Source organism: Panthera tigris, chromosome B4, assembly GCF_018350195.1.
Source record: "Panthera tigris isolate Pti1 chromosome B4, P.tigris_Pti1_mat1.1, whole genome shotgun sequence".
Classification (NCBI taxonomy): Eukaryota; Metazoa; Chordata; class Mammalia; order Carnivora; family Felidae; genus Panthera; species Panthera tigris.
In genome coordinates, this window is record NC_056666.1 from 64,898,639 (window position 1) to 64,913,505 (window position 14,867).

A 14,867-nucleotide genomic window follows, 5' to 3' on the forward strand; every position below is an offset into this window, starting at 1 on the left:
AACAGTACTTGGAATAAGATCTCTTTAAAATACACCTGCTCAAGAAATGTTACTACTTTTAAACTCTACTAAAAAGATCTTCAGAAACATAATGGCTACTGTTAATAGGGTAAGCATAGAAAAATAACTTGATTCACATTATAGGATTCAAAGATTTAACAAAGCTTGTCAATTATCTAGGAATATGTTCATAAATAAGTTATAAATTCAAGTATGATAGTCATTTCTATTTGTAATTCATGAATTCTATCTTAATAGTTTGTCATTTTTTGGGTAAAACATTTAAAAATATGCTTTAATAAAAGTGACAGTATGGAAAAGAGTAGGGAGCTCACTCCACTGAAACTCATTAAGTTGGCAAAAACAGAATAAACTTTTTAGAAACCTAGAAACTTATGAAAAATTTACAGCAACCAGGGAAGTGCTTGATGAAGAAAAATGATGCTAAATTTAAGCATTTAAAGAAATCTCTGTCAGGTCACTGGCTAAGTCTTGAGATAATGGAACAGAGAATGAGTGGCTACATACAACAAAGAAAACAATTTTTGTTAAAATAGTTTGGAAAAGTCATTAAGTGAATGGATAGGTGTAGCCCCCAACAAGCAACAACAGCAAACCTTCGGGGCGGGGGGAGGCAGAAAGGAGAAAAATCTGATTTCTGGAGTTCACACATTAGAATATGCAAAATGTCAACTTTTCAGCAAACAAAATTAAAAGCAAACAAAGAAATAGGAGAGTATGGCCTTCCTGGAATAAAGGGGAGGGGGGGACAAAAACCATAACTGAACAAGCCTAAACATTGGACTTATAAGACAGTACTTTAAGTCAACTGTCTTAATTTTCTCAAAGAGCTAAAAGAAGCCATTAAAGAATTAAATGAACCCCGGAGGCTGATGTCTCATGATATAGATAATATCAATAGGGACATACAAATTATAAGAAAGAGATCAGATAGAAATTTTGGAGCTGAAGAAATTACAATATCTGAAATAAAAGATTCACTAAAGGGAAAAAATAATATATTTGAGTAGGCAGAAGAAAAAATCATTAAACTCAAATATAGGACAATTGAAATTATCCACTCTGAGGAATAAAAGAGAAAAAAAAAAGTAAAATGAACAGGGCCTAAGGAATCTTTTGGGCACTATCAAGTGTACTGGCACAGCATTATGGGAGCCCCAGGAAAAGAGAGAGTTAGAGAGAATGTATAAAGAAACAATGGCTGAAAACCTCACAAATTTGATGAAAGAAGTGAATCTACAAATCCAACAAGTTCATCAAACTTCAATAGAATGAACTCAGAGGTTAACAGTGAGACACATTATAATAAAACTATAAAAAATCAAAAACAAAGAATCTTGTAAGCAGCAAGAGAGACATGACTCATCATCTACAAGTGATCCTGAATATGATTAATAACTGAATTATCATTAGAAATCATACAGACCAGCAGATAGTGGATGACATATCTAAGTTACTAAAAGGAAAAAAAAAACCAACCCTGTCAACCAAGAAGTTCATATCTGGGCAAACTATCTTACAGAGAAAAAAAGTATTAATAGAGGAACAAAAGCTGTAGACTTGCCCTACAAGTAATGTCAAAGGGAGTCCTTTATGGTGAAATGAAAAGATAGTAGAAAATAACTTAAAGGCATACACAGAAATAAAGTGCTCCAGTAAAAGTAACTACACAGGTTAATATAAAGTAGGTATTATGGTATTCTTAGTTTGTAACACCTCTTTCTTTTCATATATGATTTGAAAGGTAAATGCATAAAACAATCATTGTAATCATTAGCAGAGACACACAATGTACAAAGATGTAACTTTTGACAGTAATAACATAAAGGGGGCATGGAGCTAAGAAACAGAGTTTGTGAATGCTATTGAAGCTAAGTTAGTATCAATTCAGAATAGACTCTTCTAATTTATGTTGCTAATAGTAATTCCCAAGGAAAACATTAAGAAAATTACTAAAAGTATACAGAAAAGAAAATGAGGACGAAATCAAAATGATACACCAGAAATCATCAAACAGAAAAAAACAGTATTAGATAAATTGTAAAACAATAAAAGTTAAGACATACAGAAAACATATTTCAAAATAGAGAAGTTCTAATCAGTAATCACTTTAAATGGATTAAACTCACCAATTCAAGATAGACATTGACAGAATAGATCTAAAAAAACTAAAAGGCAACCGACAGAATGGGAGAAGATATTTGCAAACGACATATCAGATAAAGGGTTAGTATCCAAAATCTATAAAGAACTTATAAAACTCAACACCCAAAAAACAAATAATCCAGTGAAGAAATGGGCAGAAGACATGAATAGACATTTCTCCAAAGAAGACATCCAGATGGCCAACCGACACATGAAAAAATGCTCAACATCACTTGTCATCAGGGAAACGCAAATCAAAACCACAATGAGATACCACCTCACCCCTGTCAGAATGGCTAACCTTAACAACTCAGGCAAAAACAGATGTTGGCGAGGATGCGGAGAAAGAGGATTTCTTTTGCATTGCTGGTGGGAATGCAAGCTGGTGCAGCCATTCTGGAAAACAATATGGAGGTTCCTCAATACACTAAAAATAGAACTACCCTATGACCCAGAAATTGCACTACTAGGTACTTATCCAAGGGATACAGGTGTACTGTTTCGAAGGGACACATGCACCCCAATGTTTATAGCAGCACTATCAACAATAGCCAAAGTATGGAAAGAGCCCAAATGTCCATTGATGGATGAATGGATAAAGAAGATGTGGTATATATATATACAACGGAATATTACTCAGCAATCAAAAAGAATGAAATCTTGCCATTTGCAACTACACGGATGGAACTGGAGGGTATTATGCTAAGTGAAATCAGTCAGTCAGAGAAAGACAAATATCATATGACTTCACTCATATGAGGACTTTAAGAGACAAAACAGATGAACATAAGATAAGGGAAACAAAAATAATATAAAAATAGGGAGGGGGACAAAGCATAAGAGACTCATAAATATGGAGAACAAACAGAGGGTTACTGGAGGGGTTGTGGGAGGGCGGATGGGCTAAATGGGTAAGGGTCATTAAGGAATCTATTCCTGAAATCATTGTTGCACCATATGCTAACTAATTTGGATATAAATTAAAAAAAAAAAATTAAAAAAAATAAATGAAAACAATCTCTAAATAAATAAATACGAACACACAATGCAGGAAACTCACTTTAGCTTCAAAGATACAAATAAGTTCACAGTGAAGGGATGGGAAAAAAGGATGCAAATGGGAACAAGAGAGCCAAGGTAGCTATTATGAAAAGGAAAGTTTACATCAACATCAATAAAGACGATATAAAATTTATAAACATATCCAAACAACAGAGCCTTAAAATATATGCAGCAAACACTGGCAGAATTGAAGGGAAAAATAGATAGAGAGTGGTTCAATAATTATTGGAAATTTCAAAACCCCTGTTTTAGTAATGGATAGAACATTTGGATGGAAGAATAATAAGAAAGTTGAGGACTTAAAACGCACTATAAAACAACTAGCCTTAACAGACATATATAGAACACTTTATCTAAAAACATCAGAATACACATTCTTCTCAAATGTAGAAGAACATTGTCTAGGAAACATGATATAAAAGGCTACCAAACAAGTTTTAATACATTTAAAAGATTGAAATCATGTAAAGTATCTTCTCTGACCATATGGAATGAAACTAGAAACCAATAATAGAAGAAAAACTAGAAAATTTGTAAATATCTGGAAACACACTCTTCACTAATTAGTCAAAGAAGAAATCATGAGAAAAACTAGAAAATAATTAAAGATGAATGAAAGCAAAAACACAGTATACAAAAGCTTATAGCATTCAGTGAAAGCTGTGTTCTGTAGAAAATTTATACATTTAAATGAGGACATTGAAAAAGAATAAAAATCTCAAATCTTTAACCCAATTTTACACCATAAGGCATTAGAAAAAGAAGAGCAAATTAAATGGAAAGGACAAAAATTAAAGTTGAAGTCAACAAAACAAAAAAAAACACAATAGAATCAATGAAACACAAAATAAGTTCTTTGAAAAAGATTCACAAGACTGACAAAACTTTAGCTAGATTGATTACAGGGGAAAAAAAAACAACAGAGAACCTGCAAGTAACTAAAATCAGAAATGAAAGAGTGGACATTACTACTGACCTTACAGAAATTAAAAGGATTATAAGAATACTATAAACAACTGTACATCAACAAATTAGACAAGATGAAATTGACAAATTCCCAGAAACATACAAATTATCAAAGCTGACTGAGAAAGCAGTAACAAATCTGAACAGATCCAGGACAAATATCAAGTGATTCAATCAGTAGTCAAAACCTCCCTGCAAAAAAAAAAAAAAAAAAAAAAATTGCCAGGACCAGATGCCTTTACTGGTGAATTCTGCCAAACGTTTAAAGAGGAGTTAATACCAACCCTTCTCAACTGCTTCCAAAAACTACAAGAGAGAGGAATATTTCATAACCTATGTGGCCAGCATTACCTTATTATCAAAGCCAAAGACACCACAAGAAGAGAAAACCACAGATTAATATCCCTTATGAATAAATATACAAAAACACCAACAGAATACTAGTAAAGCAAATCCAAAAGCACGTGAAAAAGGACAATACACTATGACCAAGTGGAGTTAATCCCAGGAATGCAAGGGTGGTTCAACATGAGAAAATCAAAATGAAAAACCACATTAATAGAACAAAAAGAAAAAAGAAACATGATTATCTCAGTTGGCTCAGAGAAAGCATATGACAAAATTCAACACCCTTCTATAGTAAAAACACTCAGTAAACTAAGATTAGAAGGTAACTTCCTCAACATAATAAAAGGCATTTGTGAAAAGCCTATAACTGACATCATACTCAGTGGTGACAGTCTGAAAGCTTTCCCCCTAAGATCAGAAATAAGACCAGTATGTCTGCTTTCAATACTGCAACTCAACATTGTACCGGATGTTCATGTCAGGACAAATAGTCAAAAATAAATAAAAGGAATCCAAATTAGAAAAGAGGTAAAACTATCTCTATTTATAGATGACATAATCCTATATATAGAAAATCCCCCATAACTAATAGAATTGGCAAATGAATTTAGCAAAATTGCAGGGGAACATACCAACACACAAAATCAGTTGTGTTTCCATACAAGAGCAATTAACAATCTGAAAAGAAATTTATGAAAATGATCCTATTTTTAATATTACCCAATGAATAAAATATCTACACAAAAAGCTAACCAATGAGGTAAGAGACTTATATAACAGCAATTATAAAATGTTGCTGAAAGAAATTATGGAACACCTAAATAAAAGGAAAGGCACTCTGGGTTCATGGGTTGGAGGACGTTATTATGAAGTATTATGAAGTATTACCCAAAGTGATCTACAGATTGAAGGCAATCCCTAGAAAAACTCTGACATCTTTTTTTGCAGAATTTAGAAATGCCAGTTCTCAAATTCATCTGGAATTGCAAAGAGTTCTGACTAGCCCAAACAATAATGAAAAAGGAAAAAAAATTGGAGCTCACACTTTCTGATTTCAAAACTTAGTATACAGCTGCAGTTAAGCAAAACAGTGTGGTACCAGTATTAGAATAGACAGATAGATGGAATACAATTGAAAGTCCTGAATTAAACCCATACATTTGTGTGCAGTTGATTTTTTAAAGTAAGCTCTATGCCCAACGTGAGGCTTGAACTCATGTGCCTGATATCAACAGTTGCAGACTGTACCAACTGAGCTAACCAGGCTCCCCTGTGTGCAACTGATTTTTGACAAGGATTGCAAATCCATTCAATGAGGAAGTAGTCTTTCAACAAATGGTGCTGGCACAACTGGTTATCCACATACAAAAGAATGAAGTTAATGCTGACTTCACACAGTGCACAAAAAGTTAACTCAAACTGGGTCAGTTATGTAAATATAAAAGCTAATGCTATAAGACTCTTACAAGAAAACATAAGGAAAAATCATGACATTGGATATGGCAATGTATTCTTCAATATGACACTGAAGCATGAGCAACACAAGAAAAACTAGATAAACTGGACTACATAAGAATTTAAAACTTGTGTGCATCAAAGGACATTATCAAGAAAGTAAGAAGAAAACCTACATAATAGGAGAAAATATTGTAAATCATTTATCTTATAAAAGTCTATTATCCAGAATATAAAAAGAAATCTTCCAACCGACTTAAAAATGAGCAAAAGACTTGAATAGAGATTTCTCCAGAGCAGATATATAATGGCCAAGAAACACAAAAGATGATCAACATCATTAGAGAAATCCAAATTGGAGCCACGAGATACTCTTTTACACCCACTAAGATGGCTATAAATAAAAAAAAATAAAAATAAAAAAATTGGTGCCTGGGTCTGACTTCAGCTCAGGTCATTATGTCAAGGTTCCTGAGTCTGAGTCCCGTGTTGGACTCTGTGCTGATAACTCAGAGCCTGGAGCCTACTTTGGATTCTTTGTCTCCTTCGCTCTCTACCCCTCCCCCACTCATGCTCTGTCTCTGTCTCTTTCTGTCTCTCTCTCAAAAATAAATAAACGTGAAAAAACTTAAAAATAAATGAAAAATAGCAAATGGCAAAAATGTGGAGAAACTGAAACCATTGTACATTGCTGGTGGGAATATAAAATGGTGCAGCCACAATGGAAAACAGTTTGGTGATTCATCAAAAAGTTTAAATAGAGGATTACTGTATGGTTAATATTTATACTTGTAGGTATATATCCCAAAGAATTAAAAACAGAGACTCATACCAATTCTTGCATATTAAAATTCATAGCAGCACTATTTACAATAACTAAAAGGTACAACTAACTCAAATGTCTTTCAATAGATGTATGGATAAGCAAATGTGTACACATAGAATGAAATGTTACCTTGAAAAGGAATGAAATACTGATACATGTCTCTATGTGGCTGAAGCTTGAAAACATTATGTGAATGAAGCTAGACACAAAAGGTCACGTATATTCCATTTATATGAAATAATCAACATAGGTAAACCTATATAACAACAGAAAGCAGATTGGTGATTTCTAGGAAGGAGGCAAAGGGAAAATGGAGAGTGACCACTTAATGAGAAAAGGTTTTCTTTTGGGGTGATAAAAATATCTTGGAACTAGATAGAGGTATGTGGTGTTTGAGCAACATTGAGAATGTATTAAATGCACTGAATGACATATTTTTAAATGGTTAATTTCATATTAAATAAATTGTACCTCAATAAGAAAATAAAAAATCCACTATATTCTGGTACATTCTTTTTTTTTAAATGATGGGATAAAACTGAAAGTTGTGCTAGTTAGGGTCCAGTCAAAAAGATAGAAACTACATAGTAATTTTAGCAAGGAAGGTTTAATGTAAACAATTATAATGGACTACCTACTAATAGGAAAGGAGAACTCTGAAGAATAGAAGAGCAGTCATAAGGAGGAGCCCCTACCTTTTTGGCCGAGACAGCCCTGAAAGAAGGAACAAATATGGAAGAACCTTCTTCCCAAGGCTGAGCCCTTTACTTTGTTGGAGAGGGTGTAGCAGTAGCTCATACAATGGTGAAAATGTTCTCTGAGGGTCCTGGGCCATGGAACTTACTGGTAATCCTCCTGCAAGGATGTGAATTGGAAAACTGCCTGCTGGGGGACACTGCCCAAGAAGTGCTGTTGGCTGTTGTGCACTGCAGGAGTTTACCAAGAAGAGCATTCTGAAACCAAGAAAAGACCCTTACTCCTGCTGGGTCCCTGCAGCACTCTGCACTAACAAAGCCTAATATGTGCCAACTGGCAAAGGAAAGTGTTTACAAGGTTACATTATTGTTTTCACTATTGCATGAGAGGAAGTTATTAAAAAGGGTTTTCAGCTGAGAAAAAATAAATTGTTAATTGGCACAAAATTATTTTAACAAAGTAAGTTTAGATCAAGTAATTTACACAGAGTTCTCTAAGTTTGGCAATAGCTTCCGATATTAATTCATGAGTCATATAATAATTCATACATGATTACTTAGTTGTCATTTGAGGTTGTGATATTACTTCCAATCATATGAGAACTGGAAAGATATATTCCTTAGAAAAAAATGTAGGTTAGTTAAAAAATAGGCATATTAAACTATAATATTCAACTGAAGGTATTAAATAAAAATGTAACAGTGAATTTAAAAACATTATCAGTACAGCATGCTTATTGATAATAAATTAGTACATTATTTTTTACTTAGACCCTCAGGTGTAAATCATTTTTTTCAAGTAAAGCTTATACAGGCTAACTGTGTAAGATGTAAAGTAGTTGTGCTGGGAAATACACTGAAATAAACACTTCTAAATTGTTAAAAATAAAAATGCCAGATTTTGAATAACCATAACATTGAATATAATAACAAATAACTGTCAGGACACAATTATAGCATCCCTATTATAAAATAATTACTTTTTCTAGCATTTTTAGAGCAAGGTATAATGTATCCAAAATAAATTATTGGAATACAACATTGTTTAAAGGTTATTATTTTATGAGATAAAAATTCCTGTCTCAACTTTGACATTTGTTTTTGAAAAATTGGCTCCACTTCAACATTTATATAGCAGCAGGAGGCCATTATCTTGTGACAACACTTCATTGCATTGACATTATCTGTTAATTATCTTTGTCACCACTAATTTCAAGCCTGGTGTGCTATATATGCTGGCTCTTACCAGTGGTATGATTGCTCTTTCTTTCTTTGTTGATGAGTCTGAAAAATATACAAAGCTTAATTAAAAGTGAAACTCAGACAAAGGCTATACTTTGCACAATCATAAGATACAGAAAATGAAAAACAGTAAGCGTAATAATTAATTTTTTATTTAATAGGGGCTATGTTCTATTTCTAATATAAAGTGCTCTTATGAGTTGCATGGATATTTTAAATCTGAAGACCAAGTAAAGGAGAACATTTAATTATTGATATATAAAAACATTTAGAAAAGAGAAAAATTTTATAAGTACTGTAATAAAACAAACAGATGAGTAGTGTGAAGGGAGATTTACTTTTGTAGGCAAGTAGATCAATAAAATTCTGGCTAGAAGCCCATCAGTTACTGTTGTTATTAAATTGCCCTTTTATCAGTATGCTCATTACTTGGAAACACTTTTAAAGATAAAATTGTTAGTTCTGTGTGTTTGTGTATGTTTGTGTACGTGTGTGCACTGTTTTTTTTTTTTTAAAGAAGAAAAGCTACCTATTGAATGCTTGCTTTTTCCCCTTATCGATTCACATGCCTTTAGTATAGTATTACAGGACTTAGGGTTTGTTTGTTTTAACTTACACAGGCTTCTCTTCTCCTCAGGGAAACTCACTGAAAAGGGTATTACTAATAAATTTATAATACCAAAAAGCAACTCAGAAAACAAATTGATATTACTGTGTTCTTTTAAAGATGAGGAAATTGGGGCAGAGATAAAACCAAATAACCTACCGAAGTGTACACACTTACTGAGGTCATCCGTGTATAATGCATAGTTTAATGTCTGATGTATGGCAGATAATCAACAGATCATGGGTACTATTGAATATAACCCAATACATACAAATCTGAATATTTGACCACAAATGTGACATATTTTCTGATATTTAACTGAAATACAAATAGATCCTCTTTTGCTTTTTTGAGATATTTTTAATGGTGTTTTTATGCGTGTCTTACTCTATGTGTATGCATTTGTGTCAGTGCCTGATAAATATTCTTTGGTTCAATACCAAGATGGAGGATACAAGAGTCTGACATTTGAGGATATAATATTTATAGTGGGAAAATAATCTCTTTTCTACTCTTAAATAAAACATAGTTATAGTCTCCCCTAATCAGGCTTTATACAAGGCTTGACCTGGTGAATAGGTGAGAATAAGTTAGTACTACTTAATATTCGGTGTTTTTAAACACTAAAATTATATTTGTATCGCTATGTCAATATAAAATATGTTTTATAGCAAAGACTGTTAAGGAAAGGTCAAACTATAATTTCAACAGGTTCAGGCCTCCCTGAACATAATTTACTTCTGAACATTAAGATTATAATAGCATAATCTCAGGTTATATGAGAAAAAATTCAAATAACTATGAACATTGGTGTGCTAATTAACCATCATCATGTGAGATTTCAACATACCTATCTAATTGATGAAACAAGCACACATTAATAAGGATATGGAACAAAATTAATAAGCTTGATAAAGTAGATATAATGTAATTAAAATTTGAACAGCTCATATCCTTCTTAAGTATTCATGAAATATTTACCAAATTGAATGATTAATATGCCATAAATGAAGCCTCAAATTTTCAAAAACTGGTAACCATACAGATGTAATTCAACTATAATTCAGTTAATTGAAACTTCCGATGTTAAAGATAATATATATCCAAATGCCTTACATTGCAAAGAATTTCTAATGCACATGATAACATATTCAGAAGAATATTGAAATGATCATATGGTTCTTTCCCTTTCTTTTATTAATGTGGTGTATCACATTGATTGATTTGCAGATATTGAACCACACCTGAAACCCAGGAATAAATCCCACTTCATCATGGTGAATGATTTTTTTAAATGTATTATTGGATTTGTCCATTGGTTGATGAATGGATAAAGATGTGGTGTACATATACAATGGAATATTACTCAGCCTCAAAAAGAATGAAATCTTGCCATTTGCAACAATGCTAAATAAGTGAAATAAGTCAGAGAAAGACAAATATCATATGATTTCACTCATATGTGGAATTTAAAAAACAACAAGAGAACATGGGGTGGGGGGAAGAGAGAGGCAAGCCAAGAAACAGGCTCTTAACTATAGGGAACAAACTTATGGTTACCAGAGGGGTGGTGGTTGGGGGATGGGTTAAATAGGTGAAGGGGATTAAGGAGTGCACTTGTGATGAGCACCAGGTGTTGTATGGAAGTGTCAAACCACTTAATATTGTACACCTGAAGCTAATATTATACTGTATGCTAACTAACTGGAAATTAAAAAAAATACTTAAAAAATAGTTTGTTATGTATTGGCAAAACAAAAAGTATATTGAAAATACCACTTATTGAAATGCTTGTATGTAGCCAAAATAGTACAACAAAGGAAATACTTAATCTCAAATGCATATGAAAAATAGGAAAAATTACTCAAAACCTATAAGATGGGTATCTACCAAAAGAAAAAAAGAAAACACAACAAATACAGTGAATAGAAGAAAGAAGAAAATAGAAGAATAAAAATGCAGTGAAACAGCGAATTTCTACTTCTGGCATGTTGGAGTAAATGCTACTAGATTTGTCTTCCTATTGGAAAAAAAGGAAAAACTAGAAAATCACACAAAATATATGAAATAACTGTTTTCAGATATTGGGCAATAGGCATCAAAAGACCATTCTTCCTGAAAGAAGGGAAACAAGAGATGAGCCCTGCGAAATACCCTATGTTTCTGTCTGAAGGTGCATTTTGAACCTTGGCCTTCATAGGGTCAAATATTTATAGTAGTGATAAACTGGCCCAATACTAAAGGCAGCTATTTTCACCCTTCCTAGCAATGCTAAAAAACTAATCTTGAAAGGATCACACTTAACTTAAAACACCTTCTCCTTTTTAGTAGATTGCCTTTTCGTTAACTGCCTGATTAAGAAAGTTTAATATTGTTAAAGGAAGATCTAAAAATCCAGAAACTCAAAATACACCATGTAATCCAAAAATTTCTATAAATTCCACGGAATTTAAAAAGTAGAAGCTCTCTCATATTCATTTTACAAGCCCAGTATTACCTTGCTACACAACTATATACAAAGAGCATGAGAATTAAGAATTGTAGTCCACAATTAATCATTCACATAGGTCCCATTATGCAAAAGAATATATAAGCAAATCAGCAGTAAGTAAAAATGGAAACTCGACAGGTCCAAATTGAATTTATCTTAGTAATTCAAGAATGGTTTAACGTTAGGAAAAACAATATAGCAATGTAATTCCCACATTAATAGATTAAAGGAAAAAAGCAGTGTAATTTTTACTAGTAAAGGAAGAAATGCTATTTGAAAAACTTTGGTAGAGATTTAACCCTATCAGAATTCTGGAAGACAAAAATTTATAGCAATCCAGTTAATGCTTAACCAGAAGGGACACTTAAGGTGGGATAAATTTTTGTATTTTAACTTACTTTCTTCCCTACAGCAGTGGCCGTCTTGAAAATGGCAGCAGGATGCCTGGGTGGCTCAGTTGGTTAAACATCTGACTCTTGATTTTGGCTCAGTCATGAACTTGCAGTTTTTGAGTTTGAGCCCAGCAGTGGGCTCTGTGCTGACAAAGCAGAGCCTATGTGGGATTCTCTCTCTGTCCCTCCTCTACTTGCGTGATCTCTTTCTCTCTTTCAAAATAAATAAACATTGGAAAAAATGGCAGTTCACATTCTCAGTGTAGGTATTTCATCCTTGAAGAAGCAGAGCAAACATTATACCCAAAGGATTATGTTTGTCTGTTTTGTCCTGTCTGTGGGTTCCCTGAAGGACCTGCATAACCTTCCTTTGTTTTTTACTAACTTGGAACTTTTTCAGGGGCAAATAGATAGAATGACTACACAGATGTTCCCTGGAAACATTGGAAGTCAAATGAATAAGCTGCTGTCATGTGGGCAAAAAATAAGGAACACGGAAAGCTATAGAAAAATTGGGGGAGTGAGAATCTTTAAGGACTAAGGGTTTTCTCAATATACCAGGGAAATTAGAAAGCCATACATATGTCCAGGGTAGGATGCATGCTTTAAAAAGACCACAGACTGACTGCTGGCTTCTTTTTAGTTTCAGCACATGTGGGAAGTGAAGCCTAAGACAGAGTTGCAAATGCTTGGCCAAGTGTTAAGAGAGTGCTCCCAACCCAGAGCCAATCTGCAATGACCTATGGATTATCTTTTTTAATTAAATTCGTTCTTTGTACATGATAATATTTAAATGCCCATTTTTTTCAACCAAACGTGCTTTTTTTTAAGTTTGCAAAGAAAAAATAACATATGGTACATCATCAGAAAAAAGTAACAGAAATCGTCCCAGAGGAAGCATGGACATTGCATTTATTAGACAAATACTTTAAACCAACTGTCTTAAATTTGCTAAGAAAGCTAAAAAACCATGGGAAAAGAACTAAATGAAATCAGGATAATGATGTCTCACCAATAAAGAATATCAATAAAGACATAGAAATTATATTAAAAAAAGAATCAGAAATTCTGGAGTTGAAAAAATACAACAGCTGAAATAAAAATTCACTAGTGGGGTCAATAACAGATAAGAACAGATAGAAGAAAGGTAGAAGAAGTGAATTTGAAGATAGGTCAAATGAAATTATCCAATCTGCTTGTAGAAAAAGAAAAGAATTAAGAAAATTGAACAGAGCATAAGAGACTGTGGGATACCATTAACATGCCAACATGTGTACAATGAGAGTTGCAGGACAGGAGAGAAAGGCATCATCTCATGATAAGTGATGTTGAGCCAATTTTCATGTGCCTAATTGACTTTCTGTATATTTTCTTTGCAAAAATGTTTATTCAGCTTCTTTTCAGTTTTTAATCAGATTTTTTCTTTTGCTATTGAGTTGTGTGAGTTTTTAAAATATATTTTGGACATTAGCCACTTATATGTGATTTGCAATATTTTCTTCTCATTCAGTAGGTGACTTTTTCATTTTGTTGATGGTTTCCTTTTCTGTATAGAAGTTTTTTAATTAGATGTGTTCCTACTTGTTTGTTTTTATATTGGTTGCTTTTGCTTTTGGAATAAAAAAAAATCATTGCCAAGGCTGATGTCAAGGACCTGACCCCCTGTTTTATTCTAGGAATTTTATGGTCTTAGATTCAATCTAATTCATTTTGAGTTAGTTTTTGTTTATGGTGTAAGATAGTGATATAGCATGTAGGCTTTCCAGTTTTCCAAATACTGCCAATTTTTCCCTAGGAAGAGAATAACCTTTCCTCAGTGTATACTCTTGCCTCCTTTGTCACAAATTAATTGAATATATATGCATGGGTTTCTTTATGGGCTCTCTGTTCTATTGATCTATGTGGCTGTTTCTGTGCCAGTAGTATACTATTTTGATTACTAGAGCTTTGTAATATAGTTTGAAATAAGGGATCATGGTGTCTTCGGATTTTTTTCTTTCTTAAGATTGCTTTGGCTATTCAGGGTCTTTTGTGATTTCATACAAATTTTAGGATTGTTCAATCTTTTTCTGTGAAAAATGCCATCGACATCTTGATAGGGATTGCATTGAATCTGTATATTGTTTTGAGTAATATGGAAATTACAGAATTATTAATTCCTCCACTTCATAAGCATGGAATATTGTTCGATTTATTTGTGTCTTCTTCAATTTCTTTTGTCAGTGTCTTACGGTTTTCGGTGTACAGGTCTTTCACCTCCTTGGTAAAATTTATTTCTAGGTATTTCTTGCCTGGTTTTGGTATCAGGGTAATGCTGGCCTCGTAAAATGAATTTGGAAGCATTTCCTTCTCTTCAGTTTTTTAGAAGAGTTTGAGAAGGATAGGAATTAATTTTTCTTTATATGTTTGAATTCTATATATGTGAATTTCTATATATGTAGAATTCACCAGTGAAGCCATTTGATCCTGAAATTTCTTTGTTGGAAGATTTTGGAGGATTCAGTCTCCTTACTATTAATTGATCAATCTATTCAAATTTCTTATTTTTTCAGGATTTAATCTTAGAAGGTGTCTTTTTCTGGGAATTTGTCCATTTCTTGCTTGTCCAGTTTGTTGG